At 44.8% G+C, this 12,077-nt stretch overlaps 1 protein-coding gene across 3 annotated transcripts in view; it reads left to right on the plus strand.

The window, feature by feature from the left end:
- Positions 1 to 52: 52 nt before the first annotated feature.
- The window catches only part of DDX42 (DEAD-box helicase 42), a 45,993-nt gene continuing 33,968 nt past the window's right edge, over positions 53 to 12,077 (plus strand). The window contains exons 1-2 of one of the 3 annotated variants that reach the window (XM_063628299.1): positions 53 to 168; positions 259 to 353. The gene's annotated coding sequence lies outside the window, so the exon portion shown is untranslated. Of the gene's footprint in view, positions 630 to 12,077 lie in introns of all 3 variants that reach the window. The other 2 variants (XM_055258619.2, XM_055258617.2) reach the window with 2 other exon arrangements.

The following is a 12,077-nucleotide window of genomic DNA, read 5'->3' on the forward strand; positions in this document are numbered from 1 at the left end:
GGGCCGGAACTGCCCTCGCCTATCCCAATCCTCCTCCCTAGGGTTCCGTCAAGTTGACGTCATACGGAACCGGTGCTCCGGAAGCTAAAGGTGGCCATGCTGTGTGGGACCACGTGGCCAGAGGCAAGAGTGTCGCTCTAGTAGTATATGCAACAGTTTAAACGATAGGCATGTTCATGTAAATATGGTTTCTGCCCAACCCGTTTTCTCTTGGGATTTTTGGCCAGCACCCTGACGCCACTTTTTCTTCATTCCCAGACCCACTTTCTAGACGGGTCATGAACACTGTCCACCCAACTGCAGCTTCCTGTCAGAGTATCTGAGGAGCCTGTGAGGCGTTCTGGAGTTTTAAGGTCAGGCGCCTTCCGGGAGCCGTAGCCCCGGCCCCGCCCTTCGGCCCGCGCATTCCTCACTGCGCATGTCGCGTTTTTGTTCCCCTCCCCCCTTCAGCAACGGGCCGTGAGGCGGTGGCGGCGGTGGCGGTGGCGGTGGCGGTGGCGGTGGCGGCGGCCAAGGGGGCGGAGAGGAAGGAGCGCGGCGGGACCGGGCCGGGATAGCGCGTACTTTGGGCCGCGGGATTCTCTCCGCGCCCGCGGTGGTAGCAGCTGCCGCTGCAGCCATAGCAGCAGGTTTGTGCGTGGGGGTTCTGGACGCAGGGCCGCCAGTCCTTGGGGGCACTGGAGGCAACTGCTGGGCCTAGCGAGGGCGGAGGAACGGCGGCCTTGCTTAACAAAGAGTCGGCAGAGCCTCGGGGTCCCGGCTGCCGGGGTGCCGAGAAGGGGTGGGAGTGCGGGCTGAGGCCTCGAGGGTTCCTTCCCAGCCGCGTCGCCCTCCCACAGCTCCCGCTTCCCTCGCAAGTCTACCCAGGCCCAGTTGGCGGCTTTTCGGAGGCGGCGCCCCCTCGCCTAGGAAAGGGATTTGCAGGGTGCCCGGCTCCGAAGCAGGAATAGCGCGGGGAGACTTCTGACCCAAGGAGGCAGCGTTTGGGAGATGCAGGTCTCCGAATTTGGGGTCTTGATAGGGAAAAGCTGCCAAATGAGAGGAGTGAAAAGACATAGGCGATTATCTTTGTGCAGCCTTGAGTAGGTCGATTATTAGTATCACTGTAGTCACACAAACTTTTTTGCGGCCTACTTGAGAGCCTATCTGATGTGAATAAATAATTTATGTGGAGTTGCAAACATATGCATCAAAAACAGGAGAAGCTGTCGAGAGTTTTGGGGAATTACATTCTCATCACTGAGAATTTCCCTCTTGCCCCCACTCCTATAGGCAGTTATCCAGTTTCCTGGGGCTTCCCTGTATTTTCTTTTTGTCAGTGATATTTCTATGTCTGTCCTCCCTCGTATACACACCCAGGACTTCCTAAAGGGCAGGGACTATGTCTTAAGTCACTTTGCAGAGCCAAGCTCAGTTCTGGCACATAGGAGGTGAGCAATGAGTGTTTCGTACAAAAATTGACGTTTAGATTTTGACAGCTGGGAAAAGAAAATGTATCTTTCTGTACCTGGAAGAGGCATTGTGTAGCCTAATGTGCAGTTCATTCATTCAAGGGGTATTTTTATTGGTGCCTATTTTCTAGCGCCGTTCTTGGTGATAGAGATAGGTGTTAGACCCCTGCCTTTGTGAAACTTAACTTTCTGTTAGCGGGAGGAGAGGCAAACAGATACATAAATTATACTGAATGTTAGAAGATGATCAGTACCTTAGGAAAAAGAAAGCTGGAAAGGGGGTTGGGGAGGTGTTGCTGGAATTTGCAATAAAGTGGTCAGGGAAGTCCATACAGACAAGCTGATATTTAAGTGGACTAGAAGGAGGAGTGAGCCTATGTTTATCTGGGGAAAGGAACGTTCCAAGCTAGAGAATAACAAACATAAAGGTCTTGAGGAAGACAAAGCTGGCCCGTTAAGAGTGAAGACCAACGGGTTTGGAGCACTGTGAGCTGAGGGAGTATTAGGAGATAAGGTCAGGGAAGAATTGGGGGAAGGGAGTGAGCGGAACAACCAAAGCCTTTTAGGCTGTTGCTTAGGAAGGATCTGAGGGTTTCGATCAGAGGAATGATAATGTCTGATTTATATTGTAACAATTTAAGAGAGGAGTGCAGTTATTTAAATTTGTTTTGTTACATTGATAGTCATATAATCAGCTCTTAGTTGCTTTAAGCTGACAGGAGAAGGGATGCTTCTAAAATAACCATAACCTAGCATTTACTTGTATTTGGTTTAGAAGAATGTGATTACGTTCTTGAGTTTTTATATAGATTCTCATCAAAGAACTGACCTGTATATAGTGTGTGAGATACTCTCAAAGTATATGTAGAGTAGATGTTAATCACTGTCACTAGAACTCTTCCTTCCACCTCCAAAAATACAGTGATAAAGTAATGTGGTTTATATAATCAGTTGTTTTTAGTCCGCTGTATTTAAAGTCATTTAGATCATATCTTATTTTCTACCATTGCCAAAAACACAAACTAGCTAAATTGTCTTCCTTTATAAGTGTGTTCCACATTTATTCTCACTTCCTAGCCTTCGCTAGTTCAGTCTTTCTCCCTAGAATGTCTTCGTCTGCACGTCTCTACCCAGCTTGCATCTTTCTGTGCCTAGCCTGGCTTCTGACTCTCTTATGACACTTGCCCCTGCTTGTTAGCTCATGGTGATCTCTGACATCTTCAGTGTTCTTGTGGCACTTATGTGTGAAATACCTGAGTTGAAAGAAGTCTGATAGTCTCAATTTACCAGTGAAGAAATTGGTTCTTCAGAAATAATATAATAATGAAAAACACGATGGTAGCTGACATATTGAACAAGTACATTTTTGTGTATGAACTTAATTTTTCACACCAACTCTTGAGATAGGTGATAGTCTCATCTTTTTTTTTTTTTTTTTTTGAGATGGTGTCTGGCTATGTTGCCCAGGCTGATCTTGAACTCCTGGGCTCAAGTAATCCGCCTGCCTCAGCCTCCCAAAGTACTGGGATTACAGGCGTGAGCCACCACACACAGCCTCTCATCATTTTTTATAGATGAGGAAACTGAACCCAGAGAAGCTAAATAACTTCCCTGAGGTTCATATCAAGTTAGTAGCAAAGATAGTTTACACATAGCCTGTGCTACTTTGCTATTCTATTAAGATTTCCTAGGAAACCACTGCGTTTTATTTATTTTTTAGAGACAGTGTCTTGCTGTGTTGCCCAGGTTGGAGTGCAGTGGTCCAGTTAGCTCATTGTAACCTGGAACTCCTGGGTTCAAGCAATCCTCTTGCCTCATCCTCCTGAGCAGCTAGGACTACAGGCGTGTGCCACCATGCCTGGCTAATTTTTAAAATTTTTTTTGTAAAGACAGGGTTTTGCTGTGTTGCCCAGGCTGGTCTCAAACTCCTGGCCTTAAGTGATCCTCCCACGTTGGCCTCCCAAAGGGCAAGGATTACAGGTGTGAGCCACCTCACCCAGCCAGCCATAGGATTTAGTGCCTAGAGCCATACCAAATAGGACTTCATGCCATCTTGACTATTTCTCCTCAGCCTAGTGGTAGACCTCCTTTAGTCTTTCACATATTGAATAAATGAGTATCTAATATTGAAAACATGCTATAAGAGAAAAGGGAATAAGCCTGTTTCTTCAGCCATGAATCCTATAATATGGAGTTGGACTGGAAAGGGAGTTTGAGGGAGGAGATGCCATTTCTTTTTCTTTCTTTTTTTTTTTTTTGAGACGGAGTCTCACTCTGTCGCCCAGGCTGGAGTGCAGTGGTGCAATCTCGGCTCACTGCAAGCCCCGCCTCCCGGGTTCAAGTGATTCTCCTGCCTCAGCCTCCGGAGTAGCTGGGACTACAGGTGCCCGCCACCACGCCCGGCTAATTTTTTTGTATTTTTAGTAGAAACGGGGTTTCACCATGTTAGCCAGGATTGTCTCGATATCCTGACTTCGTGATCCGCCCGTCTCGGCCTCCCAAAGTGCTGAGATTACAGGCGTGAGCCACCGTGCCCAGCCAGGAGATGCCATTTCTTTGGGGATATCATATTCATGTCTAGGAGTTGGTATTTGAGATATGCTTTGAAGGATAGGACTTTGGTAGGTACTCATAGTTTATAGGAAAGAGATTTGATGTGAAGGGGATCCAGTTAGAGGGAAGAGGATTCACTAGAATGCTTGTTTTCCTGGAAAACTGAGTACATGTGGAGAGACCTTGGGAAATATGAATGGTAAAGTAGTTTGATGCCACAATGGAGGGTCTCATTCCAGCATGATTAACTGTGGAGAGCAGTGGAATTGAGAGTGACATAATCAGAAATGTGTGTTCTGGAAGAACCTGGAAAGGGTTTTTGATAAGCATCTGAATACTGACCTCCCTTCTGTGAGACTTTTTCTGGTTCCACAGTATTAACACACACTATGCTACTCTACCAAAGGAGGTAAAACTTGCTTTTCTCTTTTCACTGTGTGTCTCACTATTACTTCATCATTTTATGCTTTACTACACAGAATCACTTCTCATAGACTATGGAAGATTTGCTGGTTTTAGATGAAGCATCTGGATGTACATCACCATTACTTTTCCAATAAAACAGACATTCTTGGGACAGTGGTCAGGGGAGGATTACCTGTCAAATGTCATTTGTCTCAGAGAGGCCTTGCCTGACTTAAGTCTGCAATAGCTTGCCTCTTACCCTCTTGCTTGCTTTTCATAGCACTTTTGCTACCTGGAATTACATGATTTAGTTTTTCTTTCTCCTGGGCCAGACTGTGAACTCTGAATATGGCTGCGTCTGATTCCATTACTGTATCCTTAGCACCTTAGAGCAGTTACTGGCACAAGATAGGCACTCAGTATATTTTGACTTAGTGATCACTCTAGTAGTGCTGTGAGAGCTTGATAATAGAAAGTTTTTTTGAGACGGAGTCTCGCTCTGTTGCCCAGGCTGGAGTGCAGTGGCGCAATCTCGGCTCACTGCAAGCTCCGCCTCCTGGGTTCACGCCATTCTCCTGCCTCAGCCTCTCCAAGTAGCTGGGACTACAGGCGCCCGCCACCACGCCCGGCTAATTTTTTGTATTTTTAGTAGAGATGGTGTTTCACCATGGTCTCGATCTTCTGACCTCGTGATCCGCCTGCCTCGGCCTCCCAAAGTGCTGGGATTACAAGTGTGAGCCACCGCGCCCGGCCAGAAAGTTTTGTTTGTTTGTTTGTTTTTAGACAGGGTCTCACTCTGTCGTCCAGGCTGGAGTGCAGTGGCGCGATCTCAGCTCACTGCAGTTTCCATGTGCTGGGTTCAAGAGATTCTCCTGCCTCAGCCTCCTAAGTAGCTGGAACTACAGGTGCGTGCCATCACGCCTGGCTAATTTTTGTATTTTTAGTAGAGACGGGGTTTCACCATGTTGGCCAGGATGGTCTTGATCTCCTGATCTTGTGATCTGTCCGCTTTGGCCTTCCAATAATTAGAAATTTTTTTTTTAGGAAATAATTGCAATAGTGGAGGTGGAGATGGAAAGGCGGATATACATGAGGGATGTCCCTCATAGTACTGGGCATATAACAAAATCATCAGTGGTTATTGGTCAGTATAAAACAATGGATGTTATTACCAAGAACCAACTTAGAGTTGTTCTTTTTTGAGCAAATACTCATTACTTTGTTTATGGCTCTATTCAGCTAATTCTTTTCAAATTAGGTATTTCAAAAGGGTTCTTTTTTAAATTTTTATTTTTTGGCACCCTAGCAGGAAATGAAGAAATCTTTTTTAAGAGAAAAAATACAAAAATGCAGTTGAATTTCCCCAAGTGTGTTTTTTTGTTTTGTTTTGTTTTTGTTTCGTTGAGACGCAGTCTCACTCTGTCACCCAGGCTGGAGTGCAGTGGCGCGATCTCGGCTCACTGCAACCTCCGACTCCTGGGTTCGGGCCATCCTCCCTCAACCTCCCGAGTAGCTGGGGCTATAGGTGCACGCCACCACACCCGGGTAATTTTTTGTATTTTTTGTAGAAACCAGGTTTTGCATTGTTGTCCAGGCTGACCTCAAACTCCTGAGCTCAAGCCATCCTCCTGCCTTGGCTTCCCAAAGTGCTGGGATTGCAGTTGTGAGCCACTGTGCCCACCTCATTTTGTTTTCTTCTTTTGCTACTATCACCACAGTGTAGCCACAGAACACTTTTCATCTTGTAAAACTGAAATTCTGTACCCATTAAACAATAACACCCTATTCTCCCCTCCTCGCAGCCCCTGGCAACCACTCTTCTACTCTGTGTCTCTGAGTTTGACTATTCTAGGTATCTCTTTTTTTTCTTTTTGTTTTTGTAGAGATGGGGTCTCGCTGTGTTGCCCAGGCTGGTCTCAAACTCCTGGCCTGAAGCCATCCTCCTGCTTCCCACAGTACTGGGAATATAGGCGTAAGCCACTGCACCTGCCTCTTTTATTTTTTTAGTAACCAAATAGAAATTTGGGTGGCTATCTTTTGCTTCTTCTGTCAGCTATACTCCCGCAAACCTCTGTGATTGTCAAGGTTCAGTAGCCATATACACTACATGGTTTAATAGTAGGAAAAACTGCTGGGCACGGTGGCTCACGCCTGTAATCCCAGCACTTTGGGAGGCCGAGGCGGGCAGATCACTGGCGGTCGGGAGTTTGAGACCAGCCTGACCAACATGGAGAAACCCCATCTCTACTGAAAATACAAAATTAGCCAGGCGTGGTGGCACATGCCTGTAATTCCAGCTACTTGGGAGGCTGAGGCAGGAGAATCACTTGAACCCGGGAGGGAGAGGTTGCGGTGAGCCGAGATTGCGCCATTGCATTGCAGCCTGGGCAACAAGAGTGAAACTCTGTCTGGGGAAAAAAAAAAAAAAAAAGGTAGGAAAAACCGTTGTCAAGAGACTTAAGTAATGCTCCATTGAGGATGATCTGGCTTAGATTTAATCAGGAAGGGTGGTTAGCTAGATAACAAGGCTTATAGTAATAAAAGACGGTTTTCACAAATACTAGGATGAATTTTGGAGAGCCTGAATACATGATATTTATTCATACAGCAAAATTTTTTGAGTACTACGCAGACACCAAGGATATAGTGCTGGACAAATTGAGGAAAGTCTATGCCCTCATGGAGCTAACATTCTACTCAGGGTATATAGAAAGCACAGTTGCTTGGCCTTCCTAGAGTCAGTAATTGAGGGGCAATGAGCTGTGTGTTCTAGATGAGCTAGGGAAAGGATCGCTTTTCCATCTTGCTAAGTCTTGAGAGCCATTAAGCAACCTTCACCTGCCCAAGGTCTCACTGCCTGCCTGTTTATGGCAGGAGTTGATTTGCCGCTTTTGTAATATGGACCTTTTGATTATTTAATAGGGCTGATTCATATTCATGCTTGTTCTTTTCACTCCTTCCCTCTAGTTTTGGGGGAAGAGCGAGTTACTCCTGTTGTTAAAAGTTTTGATTGTGTCTGGTCTTCTCTGGAAATCCTATGACTTTTTTCTGTCATTTTGCATCTTCAGTTTTTCAGACTTTACTGGTTTTTCCCCTTTAGCATATAAACATGCCTATGTTTCTTTAAAAAATACAATTTCTGTAGTTAATGCTTCACTTTCTCCTTCCTATCATTGATAAACAGCCTACAAAGTACTCTTGACTCCTCTTGACCTAGTCTGCACCTTCTACCCCTTGCCAGGTACTCCTCAACCCTGTCCCTACTGCTCCATTGAAACTGCTTTCACTGATGACTCCTAGTTGCATATAAAACAGAAGCATTTTAGTTCTTTTTGTTTTGTTTTTTTGAGACAGAGTCTCGCACTCTCGCCCAGGCTGGAGTGCCCTAGCCAGATCTCGGCTCACTGCAAGCTCCGCCTCCCAGGTTCATACCTTTCTCCTGCCTCAGCCTCCTGAGTAGCTGGGACTACAGGTGCCCGCCACCATGTCCGGCTAATTTTTTGTATTTTTAGTAGAGACGGGGTTTCACCGTGTTAGCCAGGATGGTCTTGATCTCCTGACCTTGTGATCTGCCTGCCTTGGCCTCCCAAAGTGCTTGGGATTACAGGTGTGAGCCACCGCGCCCGGTGCATTTTCGTTCTTAACTTACCTGACTTCTCTTTAGTTTTCTGCCTATAGAGCTTCTCTCTCGTCACCTGTGTTCCTCCTTGTCTCCCTTCTTTCCCTCTCTTCTTTCTTTCCCTTCCCCCATCCCTGTTCCATCTGAAGTTTCCATGTAAGCTTCTCTTTTTCTGCCCATTCCTAAATAGTGATATATGTTAAGAATTGTCTTACTGGGCCAGACGTGGTGGCCCACACCTGTAATCCTAGCACTTTGGGAGGCCAAGACAGGCAGATCACGAGGCCAGGAGATCGAGCATCTTGGCTAACACGGTGAAACCCCGTCTCTACTAAAAATACAAAAAAATTAGCCAGGCACGGTGGCAGGCGCCTGTAGTCCCAGCTGCTGGGGAGGCTGAGGCAGGAGAAAGGTGTGAACCCGGGAGGTGGAGCTTGCAGTGAGCCGAGATCGTGCCACTGCACTCCAGCCTGGGCGACAGAGTGAGACTCCGTCTCAAAAAATAAAAATAAAAAAAGAATTGTCTTAACAGCTGGGCGCAGTGGATCATGAGGTCAGGAGTTTGATACCAGCCTGGCCAACATGGTGAAACTTGTCTCTACTAAAAATACAAAAATTAGCCGGGCATGGTGGCGCGTGCCTGTAATCCCAGCTACTTGGGAGGCTGAGGCAGGAGAATTGCTTGAACTCAGGAGGCGGAGGTTGCAGTGAGCCAAGATCATGCCATTGCCCTCCAGCTCTGGGCGACAGAGCAAGACTCCTCCTTGGGGAGAAAAGAATTGTCTTACCTCTTTTCTCACTCTGCATCGTCTCTCTGCTAGCTTATTTACATCAGTAACCTCAAATGCAAATGGCTTACATCAAATCTATAGCTCACTCCAGACCCCTCTCTGCAGTTACTGCCCCTACTTGGCATCTCTGCTCAGCTCTCTCATAGATACTGAACTCACCTTCCGCCTGGTTTTGCAAGCCTGGCTCTTTTAGGTTTCCATCTCCATTAGTGGCTCCACAATTCACCCAGTCTTTAAAGCCAGAAACTTCTGAAGTTATTCTAGACTCTTCTTCTTTAGCTTCCACACCAATTACTGGTCACACAATCCTAATTGATCTTTCCTCAGATATCTAAATAAGTAACCCAGATCCATCCCCCATTTCTCCTTTCCCACAGGTGCTTTCTTAGTTCAGAATTTTGTCGCTTTATACCTGTGTTGCTGCAACAGCCTCCTAACTACTTTCCTTGCCTCTACGATGAGTATCTATCATTCTGTCTTTCAAAAACACTGATCTGAAAATTTCTCTTCTGTGTAAAATTAACGATTCTTTGTAGCTGGCAGAATACAGTTTTGTATGGTACGTCGTTAGCATAGCCTTCTAAGCTGTTCATCTTGGCCCTGCCTTGTCTTTCTGAACATGTGTCCTGCAAATTTCCCAAATGTCCTACTGAACTCTAGCTGCACTGAACTATTTCCTGTTCTCTGTGGTAGCACTTAACAGAGCCTTCCATCTAAAATGCCCTTCTTTAATGCCTCTTTGATCTAATGCCTCTTGAGATTTCAAAATTTAACATGTCATCTCTCAGAACACTTCTATGCCTTTGCTCCCACTCATGGACCACCAGTGAATGCACTCTGTATAGTACATCTGTTAGAACGCATCATGTTGTTTTCAGCTGCCTCAGACTGCACTGTCTACTCCTTGAGAACAGGGACTGTATCTTTTATGTATGAATGCCTAGCACTTCATATACTGTCTGACCTTCTCAGCAAGCTTTCAGTAAACCATTATAAGTTTTCCTGCTAGAAGATTGTGTGATTCTTAAAATCCACCTGAACGTAAATGTCTTTCCACTATCCTTTCTTTGTCTGCCTTCTCATCCTTATGGCTTATTAGCTCCTTGTTATACATTGTATACACTAGGAAAAATGAGATTAAAATTGAGCCCATCATTTTTGTTGCTTGGGAACAGCTCTTGTAAAGATAGGCTTATAGATTAGTTTAAAAACGTCAGATGCTAAAATTTTGCTTGTAAAGATTCTTACTAAATTTCATCGCACTGGAATTATGTTGATTCCTTGATTGAAGGAATCCCCTTATGGGATTCCTAAAAGCAGGAGATGAAGATGAAGTTCAGGTAAATTAGTACTTACTAAATGCATACCTTAGTCATTTTCACTGTTAGAGAAGGAGGTCCAAAATGAGTAAAGACAGTTTCTATCTGGAATTAAGGGTCTAAGTAGAGATTGACATGGTATAATTCAAGTTTAATACTAAGCAGGCTGGGCGCCGTGGCTCACACCTGTAATCCCAGCACTTTGGGAGGCCAAGGTGGTTGGATCGATTTAGGTCGGGAGTTCAAGACCAGCCTGGCTAACATAATGAAACCCCATCTCTACTAAAAATACAAAAAATTAGCTGAGCCTGGTGGCACACGCCTGTAATCCTAGCTACTCGGGAGGCTGAGACAGGAGAATCACTTGAACCAGGGAGGCAGAGGTTGCGGTGAGCCAAGATTGTACCACTGCATTCCAGCCTGGGCGACAGAGTGAAACTCTGTCTCCCAAAAAAACAGACAAACAAACAAAAACCTTAAAACTAAGCAAACAACTAAGTGCTGTGTATAATAGCAGTTGAACAAAACCTATAGAGTATATATAGACAAGGGGCATAGAACAGTGCATGTTTCTGATCTCTTTGACAATGTTACTATAATAAACAGTTTTTGGAATTTTTTTTCCACCCTGGCTTCCAAGCTAGTGGAAATTAAAATAAAAGTAAACATTTTAATTTTTCTTACTAATGGTAAACAAAATAAAAATCAAATAACTGCTGTTAACATTTTGATAAACAGCCTGTCAGCTGTCTCTGTATATGTAACTCACGGTTTTTACATAAATTAAATCATACTACCCACCTTGTTTTATGCCCTTAGTTATTTTACTCAATGTGTAATAGATACTTTTTCATAAATGTAAGTAGTAGTTAAAATTTTTAGGCCAGGCAAGGTGGTGTGAGTCATGTCTGTTAATTCCAGCACTTTGGGAGACTGAGGTAGGAGGACTGCTTGAGGCCAGGATTTCGAGACCAGCCTAGGCAACATACTGAGACCACAAAAAATTAAAATAAAAACGCAGGCATGGTGGCTCATGTTTGTAGTTCCAGCTACTCAGGAGGCTGAGGTGGGAAGATCACTTGAGCCCAAGAGTTCATGGCTGCAGTGAGCTGCAATCAGACCACTGTACTGCAGCCTGGGTGACAGCAAAAACTTGTCTCAAAAAAAATTTTTTTTTTAAACTCAGAATGCATTTTCCTTTGGGCAATTGCATTTTAAAACTTGTTCCTAAGGAAATAATCGAAGGTATGCACAAAGATGTAGCTATAATGATGTGTTCTGCAACATTGTGTTACCAGTATTATACTGTAAAGTAGTGAAGAAATAGATATCTGTTGACATTAAACAATATCACAGTATATCATTAGGTGAAGAAATCACTAAAATAATATGTACAGTATGGTTTCAGTTTTTAATTTGTGTGTATATACACATATGCATACAAGTAGCGAAAAATAGAACAAAACTACATATCTGGGAGAGGAAATTTCAGGTAGTTTTAAATTTTGTTCTTTTTTGCTTTCTGCTTTTCTGTAAAACTTAGGTAAGTTGTATCATTAAAAAGGGTTTTTGGGGGCCAAGTGCAGGAGCTCATGCCTGTAATCCCAGCACTTAGGGAGGCTGACGTGGGTGGATCACTTGAGGCCAGGAGTTCCAGGCCAGCCCATCTCTACTAAAAATACAAAATATTAGCTAGATGTGGTGGTGCACACTTATAATCCCACCTACCCAGGAGGCTGAGGCATGAGAATCACTTGAACCCAGGCAACAGAGGTTGCAACAAGCTGAGATTGGGCCACTGCACTCTAGCCTGGGTGACAGATCGAGGCTCTGTCTCAAAAAACAAAAAAACATTTTTTGGGCCAGGTGCGGTGGCTCATGCCTGTAATCCCAGCACTTAGGGAGGCAGATGTGAGGGGGGGTCTCTTGAGGCTATGAG

Source organism: Symphalangus syndactylus, chromosome 20 (assembly GCF_028878055.3).
Source record: "Symphalangus syndactylus isolate Jambi chromosome 20, NHGRI_mSymSyn1-v2.1_pri, whole genome shotgun sequence".
NCBI classification, from domain to species: Eukaryota; Metazoa; Chordata; class Mammalia; order Primates; family Hylobatidae; genus Symphalangus; species Symphalangus syndactylus.